General features: G+C 37.8%; 1 long non-coding RNA gene across 1 annotated transcript in view; it reads right to left on the bottom strand.

The window, feature by feature from the left end:
• Nucleotides 1-1435: 1435 nt before the first annotated feature.
• Nucleotides 1436-20115, bottom strand: part of LOC104873704 — a 47113-nt gene continuing 28433 nt past the window's right edge. Inside the window, exon 3 of the long non-coding RNA XR_783544.1 lies at nt 1436-1535. This is a non-coding gene — a long non-coding RNA (uncharacterized LOC104873704). The remainder of the gene's footprint in view (nt 1536-20115) is intronic.

The raw sequence follows: 20115 nt of genomic DNA, 5'->3' as shown, positions 1-20115 counted from the left end.
TTAATCAATCTGCTATAACAGCCATTTAGGCATTTTCTTATTTTTACATTCTTAGGCATATTTTTATACATCAATCTTGGTCCATAACTAGGACTATTTCTGTGTGATAAACTCCCACATGCTGAGAAGGAAAATTCTCCTGTTTAAAGACACACAGGTTTTATCTTCATACATTCTGCCAAATGTCTTTCTGGAACAAAGTAATTCATGTTCCCACACTGCCAGCAGAATAGGGAGTTCATCTCATTGAAAATCCTTTAGTTTTTTACTTTTGATACTTGAAAAAATGGTATCTCATTTTTGTTTCAACTTATCTTTTTGAATAACTTTAAATAGTATAATATTAATTCATATCTGTTTCATTTTTGAATCCAGTTTATTCCCACTCTAATTTTACTTGTAATTATTTCCACAAAAAGATATCTTTGTCTGCTGGGACAATTCACACAACTGGACACATTACCCATTGCTTAACATTAGCAGGAGGTTCTTTCTGAATGTTAGTCTCCTGTGCAATTTCTGCATCTTTCCTTCATGAGTTTCCTTGTTGTTTATATTATTAGAGAGCCATGCCTTATCTGAATATCAATTACATAGCCACATAAATAGATATCAATATATTATATATCAATATATATTTCAGTCTTTTAAAAGGTACTGTTGCTTCAATACAAAAAATTATTTTTGAATGTCCTTCTTCTGCCTCAGTCTTTGTGCTAAGCTTTGATGAGATTATTTATTTGACATTCAGACTCATCCTATAAGATGGATAGCCTTGTATTCCTTTATTTAAATAGGATGGCTCTGAGATTGAGAGTTGTTGGTAATGTGCCCAGAGCACAAGCCAAAGATTTAATTCATGCCCCTTTGAGTATCAACAGTGCTTATTCTTAGTAAGCCAACGTTTGGTTCATCAGTTCTCTTGAAACGTACTTTATCTAATAAATATCTTGCTATAAATTTTTGTGTTACAACATTCTGGAAACTCATTCCAAAGGGATATTGCTGCCTTTTAAAACTATACTTTAATGGTCATAGAGAAAGCAGGATGAGCTCTTGAAATATTGTTGCTGGCAGAAAATTGGGTTTATTCTCATAAGCAAGGATACTGATTGACAGTTGAGGGAAGAACTTCAGGTTGTTCAACTAAATTAGCAATGACGCAAAGCAAATAATAGATATCCAATATTTTGAGAGAATTTTGATGCCTTTATAGTTGCAGTCTTTCAATCAAGCTTTCATGCACTCATTCCACAATCATTTAGCATTTACCTAATATGTGCCAGTAGCCACAGTAGGTGCCAACAGCACAGGAAGGATGCTATGGACAAAACCTCAGTCTCCACAGAGGCCAAATCTTATGTGTGTGGATGGGTGAAGGAAAGAGAACATAAACAAGCGGGGAGAGGTATAACATAATCTCAGGTATTGATAAGCACCATGCTGTCTTCTTTGTGAGCTTCTCCTTATAATGATTTCCTTCTGCAAGTATATTTGTAAGCATGGGACGGTCTGGTGTTGGGCTTCAAGTGCATCTGTTCAAGTGAAAAGAGAGAACAAGCAAAGGTCAAATAAATCAATAGGGAAGCATGTTTTTTACTGTCAAAAGAACCCAAAGATTTGAAACAAACCTACAACAATAAAAGAAGCCAACTGAAAGTTGACCTTACTATAAAAAGTAGGTCCAGCTAAACACAAATTACATATTACTGCTTTCAGAACAGGATAGTTAAAATACTACTTTTATTTTCATAGGGAAAAGATATATAATATAAAATTTACCATTGTAACCACTTCTGAGTGTACAGGTAAGTGACATTGAATACATTTACATTGTTATGCAACCATGACTACCATCAGTCTTCACAACTTTTTATTGTCCTGGACTGAAACCCAGTAACCATAACACAGTAACTCTCCATTTCCACACCCCACTGGTCCCTGACAACCACCATTCTACTCTGAGTCTCTATGAGTTTTCTTTATATATGTGAGATTATAAACATTTGAGATATTATTTAAAAAATTAACCTGCTTTACACAGGAATCAAATAGTAAGTTACCAGCACAAGTAATTCTGTTCTGATTATTTTTTGTTGTTTAAATGCATTTTGCCTACCCTATCAGATTTTGTTTTTTTTTGAGATAGGGTCTTGCTGTGCAGCTCAGTAGGCCTGAACTTGTTAGGTAGCCCAGGTTGGCCTCATACTCACAGAAATCTTCCTGCTTCAGCCTACTGAATGCTGGGATTACAGGCATGTACTACCACACCTGGCTTTGCTTAGTAGATTTTTTGGTAGTTTAGTGAAGGAAGCAATTTTAGGGAATTTCAAACTAAATAAATCACTATGGCTTCCTATGTCACCCAGAGCTTCTAAGTGGATTAAAGAAGGTAAGTTTCAGAAATAAGAGCTAGTCAACGGCTTGTATGATATTGATTTCCTATTAGAGCTATAAGTTTATAAGAACTGTAAATCTTACATACATTGCAAGGCTTTAGGATGGTGTTTTGGAAACAAAGGAAACAATTTCCTTGTGTTCAATGTTACTTTCTTTCCTAAAATATCATCCAAAATGGTTTTGATTAATCATAACACACACATTTTAAAATGGGCCAAAGTTGATTACAGCTGCACCATTTGATTTAAACAAAACCCAGATTGTGGGGATTACTCCAACAAATGCATTAGCAGCATTACTTTCATTTTCTGTCTCTGTGTTAATTGAGTAGACAGACATTTCCTTTGCAGCAAACAAATATTGATGAAACATCTTTAGTTGCTCTGTCACCCATTAAATTGATGGTGGGCAGGCCTTCAGGCCTATACATTTAATCTATATTTGGCAAAGCCACACATTTAAAATCTTGACTTTTACCATTTTACAAGTCTTAGATATATTTTAACTCTAGACCAAAAATTTTGTACTTTGTGTGATTCATGCATACTTGAAAAGGCTGAGTAAATGGTGTTAGATGCTTTCAATTCTTCTAATTGAATTAACTTTGGAAATGTTCCTGTCTGTTCTCAAGTTATAGTAAATGAACTTTGTATACACTGTGCAGATTTAAAAACCAGTGAGATTTGTATCTGTGTTCCAGGGGGCTGAGTATTGTATCAAGTTAAATGAACAAGCATTGGGAGACTCATCTAGAGAATGGTGAACAAGGGAAGAAAAAAATAAGAAGATAGGAAAAGGACCTAATTTTAAAAATAAGCTGTTTCTGTTATGCTTTTAAATGGAAATATTAAATTAAATCTGGAGCTGAGAAAATAAATATACCTGTGTGTTACTCATGGGCTCATGGTACCCTGATCTTATTTATGTGATCTGTATCTCTATTAGAGACTTACTACACATAGTTATTTTATTATATATGTATTTGGGGCTATTAATGTTGGTAGTGATGATGATGATAATGGCAACATAAGTTTTACTAAGGAAGTAATGGACAGAAAGTAGGGCAAGAAAAAAGGAAGAAAGATGGACATGGTGAAAAGCAGGGGGCAGACTAGTAGCAGTGCATACTGACCAGATCATGCCACTCAGCTCTGCTATCACTAACCACAGCCTGGAAAACATTCATGTTTTTGTTTTAAAATAGAGAAAAACTTGGAAACAGCTCATTTGCCCATCAGTTGGAGACTGAATAGAGATGTGGTTTTTCTATAAAATGGAATCTTACTCAGCCATAAAGAATGAGAAATTAGAGTCATTCATAGGAAAATGGATACCTATTGAGGATATACTCCTAAGTGAAATAAATAAGTCACACACGTATAAATACCAAATAGTTTCTCTGGTGTGAAAAATGATAATGGTACATAAGATCCTAATGATATAATTGACAATGTGAAATAGGAAGAAAAGGGCTAAAGGTGTAGGGGAAGTGGGAAGGGTAGGGAAAGGAAGTAAGGGAAAAGAAAAAATGATAATATGAAGAAATGGAAATAAAGTATTTGTAAATAGCGAAGGGAAGAGGGGTTGAAGGGAGGGCAGAGATAAGGGGAAAAAATGAGAACCAAGACCTGTCATGTAAAGGTACAAGATCCCAAAGATAAATGTAACTGTACTGTATACCTAAATGTACCAATAAACTCAATGAGAAAAATAAATAAATAAAATAGAGAAAAAAAGTCTCATTTTAATTGCCATAACCTGTACTGACAGTGAGTTTAATAATGCACAAGAGCTAGACTCAGATTTTTTTTCCATCAGTTGTATTCATAAAAATGTCTTGGTATACAAGTAGTTCAGATAATAGCATTCAATAAGAAAGTAGCCCACCTCAGGTTTCCAACTGATTGATTATTTTATAAGATTACTTTTTATCCTGTATTCTAGAAAGAGCAAAGCAGTGTCATGTACCTTGTAAAGACAGGAGAAGAGAATAGTAATTCATAATATTGAGCAAATACATATCATCAAGACCTCTTTCATTTGGGCTTGAGCTAATAACAGCAGCCTAAGGGAGGAGCGGGGGCAAGAAACAGAAGCATCCACCACAGTGCAAGGCCAGCAGAATCGATCCGCACCCCCATGACCCAAGCAGTCCACTTTGGACACCAACACAGACACAGTTATTATTTATTGCTTTCCTTGGCTAGGAGAGCGGAGTGGCTTTCACTGAAACCACAGAACATCCTCTGCAAGGGAATTAAAAAATTGTCGCTGAGTTTTTGTCATAAAAAGAATGTTTATTTAGGCTAGGTGTAGTGGCACACACTTGCAATCTCAGCACTTTGGGAGGTTGAGGCAGGATCGCAGTTTTGAGCCCAGCCTAGGCAACTCAGCGACTTAATGAGACCCTGTTTCAAGATAAAAGGGAAAAATAGGGTTGAGGATGTGCCTCAGTGAGAAGATCCTAGATTCAACCTACTAGTACTGAAAAAACAAAAAAGGTAAGAGGGAGGTATAAGTGAATTTATCCATTATTTAGAATTTTTATTTACTTGACTAGTGAAATAACTAAATAATTAATATTCTTTTTCCCATAAGAGCCAATACTGAACTGGATGTTTTTGGGGAAAGTCATGCCTAACTGTTTTCATTTTATACAGTCTAAGTCCAAAGGTAACACATAACAAAGTGGGAGAGGAAAGCATATGTCCTCACTCCGGCTTCAGTAAGTACACAATATTTAAAATTTCCCATGTCTGGCAAATTGCTAGTTAAAAATTCCAGAGGAAGGTTTAGGCAAGAATTCCATAGTCAAACTATCACAGTAGTTCAGCAAAGCATATCATCAGTTATTTTTAATGATTTAATATATTGTCTCTGTTTAAAAATTGCAGTATTTCACTAGCAAATAATTTCAGAGACCACATCTGAAGAGGGAAATACAAAGCTATTACTTGGCTACCTGGAAAGTCAAGGTGTTGTTCCTGGGGGGCTTCCTATTTAGGTGAGGGCTGATGTGGACGGTGTCAGGGCTCCTTCCTGGCACTGTTCACTGGATACTGATTTATGGCATCAACAGCGCCGTTATATGCTCACTAGTATATAAACCATATCACAGGGGTTGTTGACCACGGTGGCCAGTAGAAATTGCAAAACTGCAGCAAGCCAGCTGACTCTGTATATGTCAAGACTGAGCTACACTAGCATGATGGCTTCTTCTAGATGAGTTAGTACAAGGTGGCTAGCATATGCAGTTGTGTGTGGCATTTGGTTAAACATGACCACAATTGCAGCTAAGGTATTTAGGGCTAAATCAAAGGTCTGGTAACAGAAATGAGCTAGTGCAGACATCATAGTACTCATTTGCATCACGGAGTGGGATGTTATCAGTGCGTTCAAAGTCCCATCTAGCTTGGACTAGATTCCTCGACATTTCTAGAGTACCAAGCACCACGGTTGATTCCACGGGCATCCATGGTGAATGGCAGATGCTGAGCAGGACGGTGCCTGTGTGGCAGGCTGCCCCAGCTGCAGCTGTCAGCATCGCACTGCATGAAGAAGGCACCTCAGCCCCAGATCTCCCAGCTGCAGCATTATGTTTGCAGAGAGTCTGAGGCACCATTTTGTTCTCGTCCTTCACCAATCCCAGGACACAATCCCAGGAACTCTTGGGCCTTTCTGAGACCTCCCTTCACACAGGTAGTGATTTTGCCTTCACTCTCCCATTTCTGCTTTCTCCACTTTGTCCTCAGTTTATGTGTCACTTCCTTTCTTGCCATCCCTCATCTAAAGTAGGTTAACAGTTATTAGTTTTTTTCTCTATCTTGGTCCCTTCTCGGTTTCTTTCTTCACATTATATGCTGTATTTTACTCATTTAGGCATCATTCTGCCTAGTGCCTTCCCTTTATAAGCAAGGATATTAACCACTAGAGAATCAGTGGAAGTGCTGGAGGTTGCTGAGGTCGGTTAACTGTGGTGCCCTGAGCTAAGTCTACAGCATATGAAAGTGTGGGAACATGTGTGAATGCATTGGCTTGCAAGTAAATTCAACTACTAAGTAACAGAGCAAATGCACAAAGCAAAGGAAGGAATGGAACGTTTATTTCTCTTCAGTTTTCTTCAGGCCTCTGGCAGACATCTATTTTCCCTTTTTTTCTTCTTTTATACTAGCTGCATGTGAAGAGATCCTTTTATTTCTTTCTTTCTCCTCCTCATCTCCCTGTACCAGGGCTCCATCATTTCATTAGCTAGCCCTCTCTCTGCCCGAGCTCTTAGTTAATGGAGGTGATTCTAATCTTCAAGGCCTTAAAACCTTGCTCATAGGAGAAAGAGGTGAAGATTGGTCCTTCCTGTCCTGCCCACACATACTGATGGCCTTTTGGGGCCCACGTCCTTTGTTTGGTGTTGCAGAGTCTTTACTCTTTATTTAATTTCTTATTGCCCTAACTTGATAAGAGCCAGCTTTTCAGAGGAAATCCTCTGTCTAGGATGAGGGTGGAGGTGGGAGGAGCTGACAGTCCTGGGGAAGAGAATAGGACACAGATACACAAAGGTTTGCAAACTTAGTGTTCACGAGAATGGTGTGGGGAGCTTGTTTACATTCAAATCCTCACACCTCTGAAGCCCTTTGAAATTTGAATTCAGTAGGTCTGAGTGGAGGTGTTGGACACCAGAGCCTATATTGGGAATATAATATTACCCTGTTAAAATTATACAACTTAATCCTACATCTTTACCAGTCATAAAAAATCACCTTCCTGTAGCTTGAGCCCTGCTATCAAAGCTTACAACTGACGTGGCTCAGATAGTGCTTCTCAGAGGTGACCAGGTGACCCTATCAGGAGCTATGGCTCTTGCCCAGCCTCACTCATGTACCCTGGTATATCCTGCAAATAGTATGGTTTGTCTTGAGAGTTCTGATGTGAACAATGTGAAGAATTGACAAAGCAAACTATGACAGAACTCCAAACAGGTTAATTATTCATTGAATAGTAAATTCAAAAATTAATAAGGGAGAAAAACAAACAGTCATCTCTCATTATCCACTTGAGGTTGGTCCCAGAATCCTAGGATATTCAAATCCACACATGCTCAAGTTCCTTACATACAACTAAAATAGTGTAGTATTTGCATATACATATGTACTTCCTCCTATATACTTTATATCATCTGTAGATCACATAATGCTATACTGTATTTCTTAAGGAATTAAAAGAAAAGAATGACAGATGCAATTTTAAAAAAATGATTTTGGTCCATGATTGTTTAACTCCACAGATGTGAATGCTGGGGTTATGCAGGGCTGACTGTGACTCAGAGCCAAGGTAGAGTGCGGGGAGGGATTCTGCTTAAAATCTCCAACCACCCTATGAATCCAGAGAGATGCAAAGGCCTGGCCAATTTGAATGTTTGTGTCCCTCCCCAATTTATATGCTAACCCCAATGTAGTAGCATTAGGAGATGGAGACTTTGAGAGGCAATTAGCTGAGACTGGACCCTCCTGAATGGGATTACTGTCCTGATAAAAGAAATCTTAGAAAGCTCACTACTCTCTTTCAACATTTGAGGACATGGCTAGAAGGATCCACCAGTAAGCCAGTAGGAAACTCTGAGTGAACAGTAAATCTGCCAATGACTTGATCTCAAATCTCTCAGCCTCCAGAAGTGTTAGAAATACATTTTTGTTGTTGATAAGCCATCGAGTCTATGATATTCTGTTATATCAGCCTGAATTACATCCCTTAGGGAAGGGACTCTGTGTTCTTGGGCTGAGTCACTGATTCTTTTCTTCTGTATTTTGGGAGCAATACTCATAACCTCATTTTTTGAAAGCATGTTATAGGATGCAGCCTGACCATCAGCATTGCAGTGTCTGCTCCTGGAATCTACATTTCTTCAGTCATACCTCATAGAACTTTAGAAGCATTTTCTTCCTTATTCTGAGATTTGAGATTGACATATCTTCATGAACACACATATACCAAACTTATCTTTTATATCAGGGTCAGAGAAGATGGAGATAAGGCCTCTTCCCTCTACCAGCCAAAGCTCCTATATTGGCACTGGTTTTCCCTTGACATGCCAGTTTCTGGCCCTAGACTGTAGGCAGATTGCGTGATGACAGGGTGGCAGGTGTTAGCTCCCATCCTGCCAGTTCCTTGTCATTGACTTGCCCTTTTCTTTCTTTTTTTTTGTTTTGGTCTTTTTTTTTTTTCTCTCTTATTGAGTTTATTGGTACATTGTAGGGATACAGTACAGTTACATTCATCTTTGGGATCGTGCACCTTTACATGACAAGTCTTGGTTCTCATTTTTCCCTCTTGTTCCTGCCCTCCCTTTTCTAATTGAGACCTGCCAGAAGCCTTAGAGCTATGGCAGTAAAGGGCACATGTTGCTCTAGGAGCTGGCCAGTTACACATGTAATTCTGCTATGAAGTGCAGGAGTGGAGGATACCTGTGATTTAAGATGGTCTTATTGGCAATTTACTTAAAACTATTGTGTGGCACTGCTCAAGGAAGGAAGATGAAATGTGCATTTGAGTGACTAAATTAACATTTGAAAGAGAAGGAGCAGGACAGACGCACATCCCTGGGAAGCTTGACAATGAGAAATGGCCCTAGTGAAGTAGTCAGCCTAGCTGAGGGAGTCACTGAAAACCTCATCTTAATTTGCCTAAAATTTCTTACTAAAAGTCCCTGTGTATTTCTCCAGCACACAAAAGATGAGTCTAGATTTTACATATTGCAACTTTTACCCATATATTTTCTTTGAATATCAACTTTCTATCATTTGTAATAATGCACAGATTATCTTTGGTTGACTTTTGCAAATAGTTTTTTTGTATTTATGTGACAAAACAGGTGTGTATCTTACTTTGAGAATTCATGTATAGCAGGTAACAACACCCACTGAATAGCTGTGTCCTTCAGCAAGTATTGGAAAGCTGCCCAGTTCCTGTCTGACTCCTTTTATGGGCTCTTATCGACAATCCATGTTGTCTTGGGATTCAACATTATCTAGTAGAAGAGATAAGGTTCAGTGTTCAACATTCCACGTTTTTCTTTCACAAAAATGAATGGGAATTGCAAACATAAGGAAGCACGCTGATGTGCTGAGCAGTCATAGTGCTGCAGAAAGGGCAGAGGATTTGGCATCCCAAGGTTGCAGGTTGGGGTCCCAGGTTAGGGATAACAGCACAGCCTGGAGCAAGTCATTTAGCTTTCCTGTGCATCTGATCCTCACTTGTAAGAGGTTATCACTGTCAGTAGTCAGTATCTTGCTAACGTCATGGGATGGTTATTAAGGTCAAATGAAATGGTAAATATGAAAGCATTTAGTAAATTGCACTGTGGTCTTTTATACTGCAAACAGTTCAGGGCTCAAGTACTAACTAACCATTGTAGGTGGAGAAGGTGATAATTGTTAAGGCAAGTGACATGAAATTTTCTATAAACTTTACAAAAAGATAGTCTGCCTCGACTCACTGTGATTATACTCTTGGTGTACTTTCAAAAATTTCTCTTTACCTTGTGTCAGTGTGAAAAGGAAATACTAGAACAGTTACTCTCAGACTGAATTCAAGAAAAGCTGGACTAGAGGCTCAAGGGTGGCAGTATCACTGTTGAACCACTGATGTGCCCAGGGTTGTTCTCCTCTCTGTATGTTTCCAAGAGTTCTCATTTAGTCCCATTACATGAAGGGCTATCTGTGTGCTGAAAATTCTGAAGGTTACATCTTCAAATTGGAAATTTCTCTGAACTCCAAATATGTATCAAATTAAATTGTCTAGTAGGCATTAGAAAATTAATGAGGCCTATCTTTAGCTACGGTCTCCCCTTCAGATTCACTTCCCACCAAGCGCTATTTATCACACCATTCACCTAGTGATTTAGGCTGGACTTTTCTTTGGAGTTTGCAAACGTTCGAATCCCAGTTCTACTACTTATTTAGCTCAGTGACTTTGGGATTGTCAAGGAATGCTTCCGTGCTTCATTTTTCTTATCTGTAAAGTGAGAAAAATAACAGTATCTCTCTAGAATTTTGTGAAGATTAGATATGAAGCACTCAGAACTGTGCCTAGCTCACCATAGGTTCTACGAAGGAATTGCATTTTCATAATTACTTTTTGCTTGCTGCACCTAATTTTCACTAATGAATATTGTCAGGTTTGCTTTCCAAATATACCCCGACTTTGATCATTTCTCACCATCCCACTACCACCACTTTAGTCAGAGTCTGGCTCCTGACCAGGTCTGCCAGTGTGAACCTGCTCGGGTCTTGCTTCCCTCCCACCTCATCACCATGCTTTGTATCACTGAGGACGGTGAACCCGCCATGGCTGCTCCTATGTGTTGATTATTTCTTAGTCAAATATCACCTCTTCCAAGAGACCTTCCCCAGTCTTGAATCAGAGGAGCTCCTTTACAGGCACTGCTCTCCATTGGTAATATTTTTCTATTCTATTTTTACCTTAACAGAATCTGAAATGAATGTTACTTAACAGGTCTAAAGGTTCCTGTTCATCTGTCCCTATGGAATGTCAGATGAAGAGTGTATCTATTTTGTTGTTATGTAGTGACAAGGTCGAACTTCACCTAATGTTTTTTTTCTTGCTATCAGACCTGGTGGTGCACACCTGTAACCCAGCACTCTGAGAGGTGCAGGAAGGAGAATATCAAGTTTAAGCCAGCCTATACTATTTAGTGACTTCGCAAGACCCTGTCTCAAATGTAAAACAAATGAAAAAAAAACTGAGGATACTGCAAAGGACCTGGGTTCAACCCCTAGTACCACACACACACACACACACACACACACACACACACACTCCACAGAGAAAGTTAAGAAAACCACCCCTTCCTCTACCCTTTGTAGTCTAGGGAAACAGGTCGACTTTGAAGAGCCATCTTCCCCAGATGACAAAGATAAGACAGATCGAGGCCCTCCTATGAAAAGGCCAGACTCAGACCCTTTATACTAGATTGATTGTATGAACTGCTTATCTCTTTTGGTCAATCCCTACTAATCACTTGGAACAAAATGCTTGTTAACCAAATTTTGCTTAATGTTTTCTCCTTCCCTCAGGTCCTCCAACTGGGGCTGAGCCTGCAGACAGCCCAAGATGAGAATAGGCTGGTCTCAGGGTACAACATTCTCTGAACTAAAATCCATTCATGCCACCCTCTCATTCTATTTCTTCATATGAGGTCTTTCTAGCCTTTTTCTTCTTGCTATAGAAGAAAAGCCCTTTCCACTTTTTCCTTTGTGCTTGCAGTTTACCGTCACAATTCTACCTATTGGAATAGATCCTTTCATCCTACTGCAACTGTTCCTTTCCTCCTCCTTGTACAACAATCCTTTAAAATAAAGTTCCTCTTTAATAAACCTGGATTTGCTTTTATTGGATAGTTTCCAGTGTCTAAAAGGTGTGGCTGGCACATGATGGATGCCTAATGGATATTTATTATGGAATAAAAATAGACAGCTATTTGGGATTTGAACCAAAGTGTTATAACTTCAGTGTGTCACTCCCTATGCTTAGTGAGTCCCAGTGTGCATAACTGAAATCCTACACTGTGGAGCCACTCCGACAGTTTCACTTTGAGCTGAAAGTAGTGAGCAAGGGTAGAGCCTTAGGAGAAAAAAGGTATCATGTCCAGAATGTGTGACTTATGATAGGGGTGGAATTGTTATTTACCCATTCACTCATTTCATTCTTATTTACTTATTTACTAACAGGGAAAAAAGGTTTCCCTGATCATGGGGAGATTTTAGTTCCCTGCTGTCCACCTAATCCTTCTCAGCAAACCACAATGAGAAGGAAGAAAGTAGTGTGTCTTTGTGTCCACAGGAGGCTAAATATCCATGTAATAAGTGGGCATTATTTTTTTAAAAAAGTCTTTGTGAATTTTTTCAAGCATGATTTAGCATTTTATAAAGCTTATATATAAATTTATATTGGATTCCTAGCTGTATGTAGAAGTTAAAACTAATAGAAGTAAAATGAGAATGAATAAAACAATCTATAAATATACCCATTGTCTCCAGCACACACATACATACACCCTGCTACTATTTTAAAATTTTTCTTTTTTTTAGCTCACCCACAGTTATTCTCTCCTCCTTGAACATGGAGTTTTATAGCTAACTATGATTTAATAGGAAAAATTATCTTCAACCTTGAACAAACAACTCATATTTTCCACAGACGGCTTAAATGGCTATGACTAAAAATAAAAAAAGAGCAGTTTTCTAGTCTAGTTTCATTCTTCCTCTTCCTGTGATGGGTCTAAGCATCTTTCTCAACTGTAAATAAGTTAAATGATAATCATGACTGAGGTACATAGCTAATTCGGGTTTATTACCTTTTTATATGCATAATGAATATGAGCTTTCAAAGGTGGTATCATGTTTCAAGACCCACAAAATATATTTCAATTTATTGTAACTATATTGTCATTTTGAGTTAATTTATGTAAGAAAATTCTGTACACTGCTACTAATGAATCTATCTCAGGGCTAAGCATGCAAAAGACCATTAATTAGCTTTGTATTGACGGATCGATCAGGGGAAGAACTTCCCATTCACAGGCGTTGCTGGCTACTGGGCAGGATATAAAAGACTTGATGCCAGCTGTTGGATGACAGGGGGGTTATTCTGAAAATATAAGAGTAAGAAATGGTAAATCACTCGGGCTAAAGATTCTTAAAAATGTTCAGAATATCTTAAATGTCTCCCGTGATAGTGGGCAGTATACAGTAATTTACCAAGCATTTTCATTGTGCCCAGCACCATGTTACAAGCCAGTGAATGATTAAAAGATGCCCTAAAATCTATTCTTTCAATGATGTTTCAGGGAATCTACTTTATTTTATTACCACCTGCTTAGATTAGATTAAATATTCTTTGACATTTTTTCCCACGTGTTATTGCTAGATGTGCTTGCTTATTCTAGTGGAAATTAGCTTCATTTCCCTCAGTTTAAATCTTCTTGATAGTTATTGATAATACCATTTCTCTACCCTGATGAATCACTTAACCAAGGATGTACTTTATTCCTTTAAGCCTTTCTTTTCTGTCCTTTCATTTTAAACAAAATCTGATTAGTGAGTTTATTCTTGTTACCTGGATGTCTTTTAACATGTAACAAATCTGGGATGTTTTCATAAAAGCAGGAAAATTACTATTTCTCTTTTTCATCAAATTAGAATTGATTTTCAGATCCCAAGAATTTATCTTCATTTTGGGAATATATCATGGCAAAAGAACAAACAATCATCGGTATTTTTAAGTTTGAGTAGCTAAAAAATTACTTAAAACACATCCTTTTAGTCCAGATGAAATTATTTGAAATCTGGTAAGACTTTCTTGAATTGATTAACATTTTTAGTCTCTCATGTCTTCATATTTCAGATTACTGACTGTGCATTTCTTAGTACAAATAAGGTTGTCAGATAGCTTTAGACTGTGATCATTAAGTAATACTTAAAGAGTGCCACTGAATAAGTAATTCAAGAAATGGTTCTCTGGTGGTGCAAAGAATTAATGAAATTTTCAAAGGTGCCCAATTTGCAATCTGAGAATAGTTCAGATGTTGGAAGATTTTTACCTTAAGACAAAGATACATATTGAGGATATATTCCTAAGTGAAATAAATAAGTCACATATGTGTAAATACTGAATAGTTTCTCTGGTGTGAATAAACTGTAATAGTACATAAGATCCTAATGAGATAACTGATATTGTGAAATGGGAAGCAAAGGGCTAAAGGTGTAGGGAAAGTGGGAAGGATAGGGGAAGGGTAATAAGGGAAAAGAAAAAAATATGAGAAAATGAAAAAAATGGAAATAAAGTGTTTGTAAATGGGGAGGGGAGGAGGAGGTGAAAGGAGGGCAGAGACATGAGGAAAAAATGAGAACCAAGAATACCTTTCATGTAAAGATTCAAGATCCCAATAATGAATGTAACTGTACTGTGTACCTAAAATGTACCAATAAACTCAATAAAAAAAGACAAAGAAACAAAGACTACAAAATATTAGAACTACAGTGGAAGAACAATATCTAATCCAGAGTTTGCAAGCAGAACTGCAGATTCAGTCTGGCACGCAGACTTTTCATGTTTAAAATTTGGATTTTTGTTGTTGTTTTGTTGTTGTTATTTTGAGACAGGACTTTAACTCACTATATAGCTCAGGCTGGCCTTGAACTTGTGATGATCCTCTTGCTTCAGCCTCCCAAGTACAGGCAGGCATGAGCCACCAGGCTCAGCTTAAAATTTTAATTTTTGAACGCCCTGAGGAAATACAAATGAATCTTCAGTTTGCCACACTCTTCACCATTGTCACTGCCTTACTGCTGATTCCTCCCATTATGCACATATTTATGCTGCCTGCCTCCTACAAACAGGCATTTGAATCTGTGACCAAGATCTAGAGATAAGGAAATGACAAAATGATGAGTTCAAGGTAACCAATTAGCAAACATTTCATCTGTGGTTTGATACTTGGGAAAAACTTGATGCCAGGTGTGAATAGAAGCCAATATGGTGGCACGGGGTACTTGGAAAAAAATTTTTATTGCACAGTCAACTTGCGAAGAGGCCAGGAGCAGGAAGGAAAACTCCAATCTGCCTCCCCAGTCAATAGAAACTGAGGAATTTATAGAAAGGGACTGGGGAGAAGCTGATGGTTGATTGGATGCTTCTTTGGTACAGGCATAGTCTGCCTCCTCATAGTTCATATTTTAATTTAATTTTTATTTTGAAGGAATTGTATCCTGCAAATGGGATTCTGAGCTTCATAAGCTAAGGAGTTGGTCATTTGACAGAAGCTGACTTTTGCATATGATCATTCTTATAAATCCAATTTTAAACTGTTCTCTAGTGGATTCTGAATGCTGTATTTTCTGAAAGATTAAAGTGAGAATGAACTAAAACTCTAGGTTGTTAATATGGAATTTCATACTTCTGTAGAATTACAAAGTATTTTATAAGAAGGAGTAATAAAAAGAAGATAGTTCAAGACTGAATAATTTGGCTAAGGTAAAGGAGAAAGTCTCGACTTCAGTCTCACGCACAGTCAGGGTTTTTTGCCCATTTTGTGTAATAATGGGGACAGCCAGTAAAAACTGATGACATTATGGCATTACTTTCTATAAATATAAAGTCACAATTTCCAAATAAATTGCTAGAAGGTTCTTGACTTTAAAATGTCAACAATCTCTCAAATGAGAGCAACCCACCAACTTATAATAAATATAACCTTTAGGTCAGGTGCAGAAATTATTTTCTTTTAGCCATAATAGTACTTGTGCAAGATTTCTTTGTGTCAGTATGACTGCAGATCAAACAGATCCTTTGCCTTGAGGCTGTGGTATTTCTTGATTTAAGTTACCATTAAAGTGGTTAATAAAGAACCACATTGCACTACAAAGCAATGATAAAAACAGCATGGTACTGGCAAAGAAACAGACCTGAGGATCAGTGGAACACACTGGAAGACACAAAAAAACTCCAAATGTACTCAGCTACCTCATTTTTGACAAAGGAGCTGACCATCCTCACTGGAGGAAAGATAGCCTCTTGAATAAATGGTGTTGGAGAAACTGGATCTCAACCTGCCAAAGGTTAAAACTAGACCCTTATCTTTCACCATGCACTCAATTAAAATCCAAGTGGATTAAAGATCTAAATATTAAAACAGAAACACTAAACTTGCTGGAATTTAAGTTAGGCAGAACTCTTGAAGACATTGGCATAGGAAAAGACTTTATGAATAAATCCTCAATAGCATGGGAACTAGCAGAAAGAATCAACAACTGGGATCTCATCTTATTGAAAAGCTTCTGCACTGCAAAAGAAACCATCAACAGAACTAAGAGACAACCTACAATGTGGGAAAATATTTTTACCAGCTGCTTCTCAGACAAAGGACTATTATCTAGAATATATAAAGAACTCAAAACAATCACCCCCCAACTATAAAGACCCAATTCAAAAATGGACATCTGAAATAAACAGACATTTCTCAGACAAAGAAGTAAAAGCAGCAAGAAAATATACGAAAAAATGTTCCACATCACTGGTCATTTGAGAGATGCAGATGAAAACAACACTGAGATTCCACCTCACCCCACAAAGAATGGCTGCTATCAAGAAATCACACAATAACAAATGTTGGTGGGGTTGTGGGGAGAAAGGAACCCTTCTCCATTGTTGGTGGGAGTGCAGACTGGTGCAACCACTGTGGAAATCAATATGGGGATACCTCAAAGAGCTTGGACTGGAGGTTCCATTTAACCCAGCCATCCCTCTGTTGGGTATCTTTCCAAAAGAACTAAAAGAATCATATCACAGTGATGTATGTGCACCCATGTTTATAGTGCTACAGTTTGTAATAGCTAACACTTGGAATCAGCCCATTTGCCCATCAGTTGGAGACTGGATAAAGAAGATGTGGTTTTTCTATAGAGTGGAATACTACTCAGCCATAAAGAATGAGAAATTAGTCATTCATAGGAAAATGGATACATTTTGAGGATGTACTCCTAAGTGAAATAAATAAGTCACAAATGTGTAAATACTGAATAGTTTCTCTGGTATGAAAAACTATAATAGTACACAAGATCCTAATGGGATAAGTGAGAGTGTGAAATGGGAAGAAAAGGGCTAAAGGTGTAGGGAAAGTGGAAAGGGTAGGGGAAAGGAAATAAGGGTAAAGAAGAAATATGAGAAAATGTAAAAATGGAAATAAAGAGTTTGTAAATGGATAGAGGAGGAGAGGGTGAAGGGAGGGCAGGGACAAGGGGAAAACATGAGAACCAAGAACTGTCATGTGAAGGTACAGGATCCCATTAATGAATGTAACTGTATTGTAGACCTAGATTGTACCAATAAACTCAATTAAAAAAAAAACCATACTGCATCATTGCAGCAGGAAAGGAAGCAAAGAAAGGTTTACTTTGGGGAATTCTTAATTCTTTGCACTTTTTGACTCAGACCTAAATATTCATTAAGAAAACAATGTTTCTTTTTGTCTGAGATTTGAAATAGCTATCAACAGTCAGCAGGAAAAGTGCTCATAGAATGAAGGACAAAGTGCAGACTACTAATTAGAAAATACTCTCCCAACATTCTTTTAAGTCAGGCCTCATCAGTGTGCTTTACATTGGTGTACACTACATTTTTAGGCTCTTCCTTTTTCTTCTTATTTCTTAGTCACTATGTGATCAATGAATTTGGAATATTTTTCTCTTTTTTTTAAACTTCTTTTTTTCTCTTCTTTGAGGTGATCCTAATCAGTTTCATCAGAAGATGTACATGAATTAGAGAGATTGCTCAAGAAGTTATTGCATTTCTGCACCAAAGCAGTTGCATTTCTGTCAATGTTATTTTGCTTGTTATTACATCTTCAATTCGACTCTTAGTTTTTATTTTTTGTTTTTTGTTTTTTTTGAGGGGGTACCAGGGATTGAACTCGGGTCCTTGTGCTTGCAAGGCAGGCCACCAAACTGCTGAGCTAAATCCCTGGCCCTACTCTTAGTTTTTAAACCTCCACTGTGTCAGTGGCAATCTTCACACTGGTGTCCAGACCTTATCAGGTTGTGCTATAATTATTTCCTTATGTGTTCAGCTCCTTCATCTGCCTCTGTGTACCTCAAGGGCAAGGAATTCTCTTAATCATTCTAAATTCTTAACACCTAACATGATACATGATATATTATTCAAAGGAAGGAAGGAGCAAAACTACATAAGATAATAAGTATCTGTGAAAAGTCCTGCTTTTTTAAAGGTCCAAATGTGACTTAATGTATATAGAAAAGAGATGTAATGGTTGAGTGGGAAGAATCAGGAAGGACAACTTGCATAGGGGACAGTGCTACTGAAAGAAGGGAAGCTGGCGCTAGTCCAGTGTCCCAAGTAGCTGGGAGAGCAGAATGGCTACCACTGTTCTCTCTGCCAAGCTCCCTCTTTCTTCTGCTGCCTTGTTTTTCACTATATCACTGTGTAATTGGTGCTTGAGTGAGTGTGGTCATGTCGATTTGGCTTTTTGAATCTTTTCTTTCCAATCCACTATATAGTACATTTCAAGAGACTAAACTTCTTTACATCTGCTATAATTTTTACTTTTAATCTGTTGTTCTTTTCAATCCAGAATCAAGTTTGCCTCGCTCAAGAGTCATCCCTCATGTAACACTCTCTTTTCCCTCTCTCTTATATGACATCTACTATGTACCAGGCACACCCTAATTACCAAGCCCTGTCTTACAGCCACATAGCTAGCAAAGGGAAGCTTTTCTTGGACCTGTGCATACCATGACCCCAGGGTAAGTAGCTCATATGCCCAGGAATTTGTCCATCTAGAATTTGCATCAGTTTTTAATGTTCTGAGGACCCAGAGAGCAAAAATCCCTTGCCCAGATGGTTCCTAAACTAGTATTCGGACTTGTGTGGCCTCTTTCCAAGGGTCCTGCTTCCTAAGAATGCCAGGTTGGGGATGAGACTGGATAAGCTTTGCTGTGTGATGTGTACACCCCATGAGGCCTGTGAAGTCCTTCATGATGTCTGGAAGAGCCAAGGGTAAATATAATGAAGGGTATGGGAGACATCTCTTATTTTACTTTGTTACTACTTTCAGCTATAATAAATATCAGAGCCAGTTCTAGATGTACTGCATATATTGTTTGATTTTTCTTCATAACAACTGCATGTGGGGGAGATCAAGGTCTTGAAGAGAGAGCAAAATTAGAGGGACTTACTGAGTATCAAGTAATATTCATTTAATAAATATTCTCTGATCATAACAACTGGAGTGGATCCCTGTTACAAAAGACGGACAAAAGAAAAACAAAAAGAAGTTTATTAAAATGTATATTTCATATATGCATGAGAGACACTCAGAGAATGAGTGTTCTCAAAGAAATGGCTTTGAGTTGGAGCTTATTCAACATCTAAAGAATAATTCATTTGTAGAGAAATGACAAAAGAAAAAAAGATCTTTTAATTTCTATAGGCAGCAATTTGGATGGGAGGAGGCAAATAAGTGGCAAATGAGGATGGTTGTAAAGCTTGTTACTGCAAACTCCTCTGGTATCATCTCCTAGCTGAGGAGGATTTTGACACATGTTCAGTGATTAAACTTTGTTTCCCCTGGTAGAAGGTGGGAAGGGCTTGGCTAGCTTTTGCTTTTGTAAATGTGATCCCTACTTTTATTTATTTGTTTGTTTGTTTGTTTATTTGGTACCAGGGATCTAACTCGGGACCTTGCACTTGAAAGGCAGGTGGTGGCATCACTGAGCTAAATCTCCAGCCCTTGTATCCCTACTTTTATCCAAAAAAGGAGGGAAGAGCTTTCTTGGACCTCTTCTTGTCTTCAGCTCAACCATCCTTCATTTTCTGTGGAGGCACATGCTGATCTCCCACAATAGACACGGTAGTGAGCAAAAACAGAAGGCCTCTTCTCCAATGAAACTTCTCACATCAACTGAATAAAGCAGTAGATAGAATCCAGAAGCAAAGGAAACATTCTGTCATTATATACTTGTTTAAGTAGCAGCGATGTGTACTGTAACCCTGGTTTCTACTCACTGGTCTTGTATTTCTAGGAAATATTTAGGGCTCATCCTTCTCTATGATTTCAAAAGAATGTTTATGAGTTTATTTCTTTATTGTGAGCATTATTTTCTTTTTGTGTTTTTTTTTTTTTTTTTTTTT

The sequence above is a fragment of the Fukomys damarensis genome, unplaced genomic scaffold, assembly GCF_012274545.1.
Source record: "Fukomys damarensis isolate Sample0158 unplaced genomic scaffold, DMR_v1.0_HiC HiC_scaffold_5, whole genome shotgun sequence".
Lineage (NCBI taxonomy): Eukaryota > Metazoa > Chordata > Mammalia > Rodentia > Bathyergidae > Fukomys > Fukomys damarensis.
The sequence above is the reverse complement of the archived record's forward strand: the minus strand, read 5'-3'. Positions and strand labels throughout refer to the sequence as shown.